This window comes from Propithecus coquereli, unplaced genomic scaffold, assembly GCF_000956105.1.
Source record: "Propithecus coquereli isolate 6110/MARCELLA unplaced genomic scaffold, Pcoq_1.0 Scaffold188, whole genome shotgun sequence".
In the NCBI taxonomy this organism is placed as follows: Eukaryota; Metazoa; Chordata; class Mammalia; order Primates; family Indriidae; genus Propithecus; species Propithecus coquereli.
In genome coordinates this window covers 3,040,917-3,044,556 of record NW_012143634.1, presented here as the reverse complement: position 1 = coordinate 3,044,556, position 3,640 = coordinate 3,040,917, and the positions used below count along the sequence as shown (strand labels likewise).

At 43.0% G+C, this 3,640-nt stretch overlaps 1 pseudogene across 1 annotated transcript; it reads left to right on the top strand.

The window, feature by feature from the left end:
* Window positions 1-2,703: 2,703 nt before the first annotated feature.
* Window positions 2,704-3,406, top strand: LOC105809051 (annotated as a pseudogene). The gene has a single exon (XR_001137419.1). The product of XR_001137419.1 is annotated as a heterogeneous nuclear ribonucleoprotein L pseudogene (transcript).
* The last annotated feature ends 234 nt before the right edge of the window (window positions 3,407-3,640 follow it).

Below are 3,640 nucleotides of genomic sequence, written 5' to 3'. Positions count from 1 at the left end.
AAGATTTCTGTTTATGTGAATACCTTCTTTGAGTTGAGCTCATTATGGTGCAGCCTGAAGGACAAGAACTTAGCAAGACAGCAACACGACTGCTGTGGAAATTCTTTCATCCTTAACAGGCCAATTTCTGCCCCACTCTCTCCACCCACTCAGACATCTGGGAGAAGTCCATTCCTTACTAACTGAGTGATTTGGGGCAAGTTCCTTCACTGCTCTAAGCCTTCTCATCTTAACAGACGAGAAATCTGTAAAATGAGCATAGTAATAGGGTCAACCTCATCAAGTTTATTTTTAAAAAACTGTTTTGAAATGAATTGAACATTACAGAAAAGTACAAAGAACTCCCGTATCCCCTTTATCCAGGGTTTTAATTGTTAACGTTTTATTTCGTTTGCCCGCACTCTCTCTCTCCCTCCCTCCCTCTCTGTCCCTCTGTCTCTCTGTCACCCATTATCATTAGTCTTTTATGAACTCTTTGACATCCACCTCTGATGTAACGTTAATGTCTCATCACCTCAGAACATGTCAATATATATTTCCCCAAAACAATGATACTCTCCTACATAACCAGTATAAATCCCTCCAAATCAAGAAATCGACACTGATGCAACACTAACATCCAGCACAGACTCCAATTCAAATTAAAGGCTGGGAACACATCTGTAATCTCCAGATTTCCTGTACACCCCACTGTTTTCTACCCATATTCCCTGTAGCTGGGGTTCATGGATCAACCACTTGCAGGCTGAAGCCTCCTTCAGGCAGTGGGGGCCAATTCCATGCCTAAAGAGATAGATAATGAGCAGTCTGAATTCAGTAACTTGAGACTGTCGTGAGTCTGGCTTTCAGCCCAGTTCCATCTAACGTTCTCACATTTATGACCAAGTCCCTTTACTTTATTTTCCTATGCTTGAGGCCCTATCTCTTGGATTGGAGTCAAAGACAACTTTAAATATTTTTGTTTTGTGGTGAAAGCCTTTCAAATAAAATTACATTGAACCACTACATCTATGTACATAGAAACACTTGGGTTGGAAATCTGATTCTTCTATTTCCTCACCATCAGGGATTATTTAACCTATTTGGGTCTCAGTTTCCTCATCTGTAAAATGAAGAACCAGCTGAGGCAGAGCATTGAGGTCACATGGTGGAAATATATGAAAAATAAATTTTTGTTAATGCCCTGATAATTTATCCATTAAGGAAACTAATTCTCAGTAACCAATGGCACAAAATCTGATGTATAAGCAGAATGCAAATTCATTGCATATGGTGTAATAGCCAAGGAGATCCCATCCTGCTTGATCAGCACATTTTATTCCTCATAGGAAACCTACTTGGGAAGCCAAATTATAATAGCTGGTTGCTTTGTAGGCATGGGGCTAGCCTTATCACACTGGCCATTCTGATTTCCTTGCCACGATGCCTAATAGCACTTATATTCTCTGTAAGACTAGAATTTCCAAGTTCTCCAGATGCTTGTTGGGGTTGCTCAAGAAAGCTCTTTCTCCTGGCTTGACAAGTTGTGTTTTTGTTTTTTTTATCTTTGGGCTCTCATTTTCAAGAATTTATGAAGTCTTTTTTCCTGGATTAGTTATTATACTGATTTATTTAATATGAATTATACAGCGGTGACACCTCCCCAGTAACCTTGATGGTGTTTGGGAGTTACTAAATCCCTTTTCAATATTGTAGGGCAACCTTGTTGGTCATAGAGAAGTCAAGACACTTTGAGGGACCACCAGGTAAACCTTTATTTGCTGTCATAGTCAAAGTCATGCAGCATTATGCAAGATAATCATTTTCTTAGAGCTAAACAAAACTATGTATACCTGATTGTGGTAGACAGAGACTAGGGTGGCCCTCATTGTCCCTGCCTCCTGGTATTCATGCCTTTGTGTCATCCCATCCCCTTGAGTGTGAGCAGGACTTGTGATTTGTTTCTAACCAATAGAATACAGCAAAGGTGATGAGATGTATACGATTATGTGTACATATTATGTTATATAAGTTTGTCTCCCATTTTCTGAGAGACTTTCTCCTGTGCTGGCTTTAAAGAAGCCAGCTCACATGGTATTAGCTGGCCAAAGGAGTGGGCCATGTGGTAAGCAATTGAGGGTGACATCTGGCCAAAAGCCAGCAAGTAACTGAGGCCACCAATCCAACAGCCTGCAAGGAAGTGAATGTTGCCAACAACCATAAGAGCTTGGCAGGGGATCCTTCCCTAGCTGAGCCACACATAAGACTACAGCCCTAGATGACACCATGATTACAGCCTGTGAGACTTATAGCAGGGAGGAGATAGTTAAGTCATTCACGGACTCCTCACCCTCAGAAACAGTAAAAAAATCAATGTGTGCTGTTTTAAGCCACTGAGTTTGTGGTAATCTGTTCCACAGCCATAGAAAACTAACAGATCGTTAGTCTTCTCCCTTTTTAATGTAGTATGAGTTTCCCCAAGTCATGATACCCCCATTAGATCTTAAATAAATGTTTCTATAGAAAACTTCTTTTATACATTACCAACTATCCCATAATTCAGTTTATGGGGTGGCGCCCAGGAGTGCTAGAGAGTCAATGTGTGTATTTAAGATTTTAGGAGAGCAGATGGACAAGCAGCGGAAGTGGTCGGAAGCAATGGTGAAGATCGCCGAGGCGGAGGTGGCAGCTACTACCCCGGCAGTGAAGACGGCCCTAGCCCCTAAGCGGCTCAATACTAACAATGCCGACGACCAGCATGGAGACCAGAGGCTGTTGTGGTGGTGGTGGAGGAGTCGTGGGGTCGGCAGGCGGTGGTGAGAACTATAATGACCGTCACAAAACCCCTGTCTCCCCCCTTGTCCATATCAGGGGCCTGATTGATGGTGTGGTGGAAGCTGACCTTGTGGAGGCCTTCCGGGAGTTTGGACCCATCAGCTATGTGGTGGTAATGCCTAAAAACAGACAAACTCTGGTGGAGTTCAATGATATGTGGGGGCTTGTAGCGCCATGAACTACGCAGCCGACACCCAAATCTACATTGCTGGTCACCCAGATTTGGTCAATTACTCTACCAGCCAGAGATCTCTCACCCTGGGGACTCGGATGACTCCTGGAGCATCAATAATGTACTTCTCTTTACCATACTGAATCCTATCTATTCTATTCCCACGGATGTTCTTTACACTACCTGTAATCCCTGTGGCCCTGTCCAGATAATTGTCATTTTCTGAAAGAATGAAGTGCAGACCATGGTAGAATTTGACTGTGTTCAAAGTGCCCAGTGGGCCAAGGCCTCACTCAGTGGGGTTGACATTTATTCTGGCTGTTGCACTCTGAAGATTGAATATGTGAAACCTACATGCTTGAATGTGTTCAAGAATGATCAGGATACTTGGGATTATACAAACCCCAACCTCAGTGGACAAGGGGAGAAAATCACTAGCTCTTCCTGGAGAGACCAGAGCAAGCAGCCTCCACCACATCCCCAGAAACAGCCACAGACTTGAGCTCACTACACCAAGAACACCACACCATGCTCCAAGGAACAGCTACAAGCACAGAGACAGAGGCAGACAGAGACAAAGAGAGAAAGAGATGCAACATGGCAGCAGATACTGCCTTTTTTATAAACATTTTTTAAAAAGTCAAAATTCAAGTA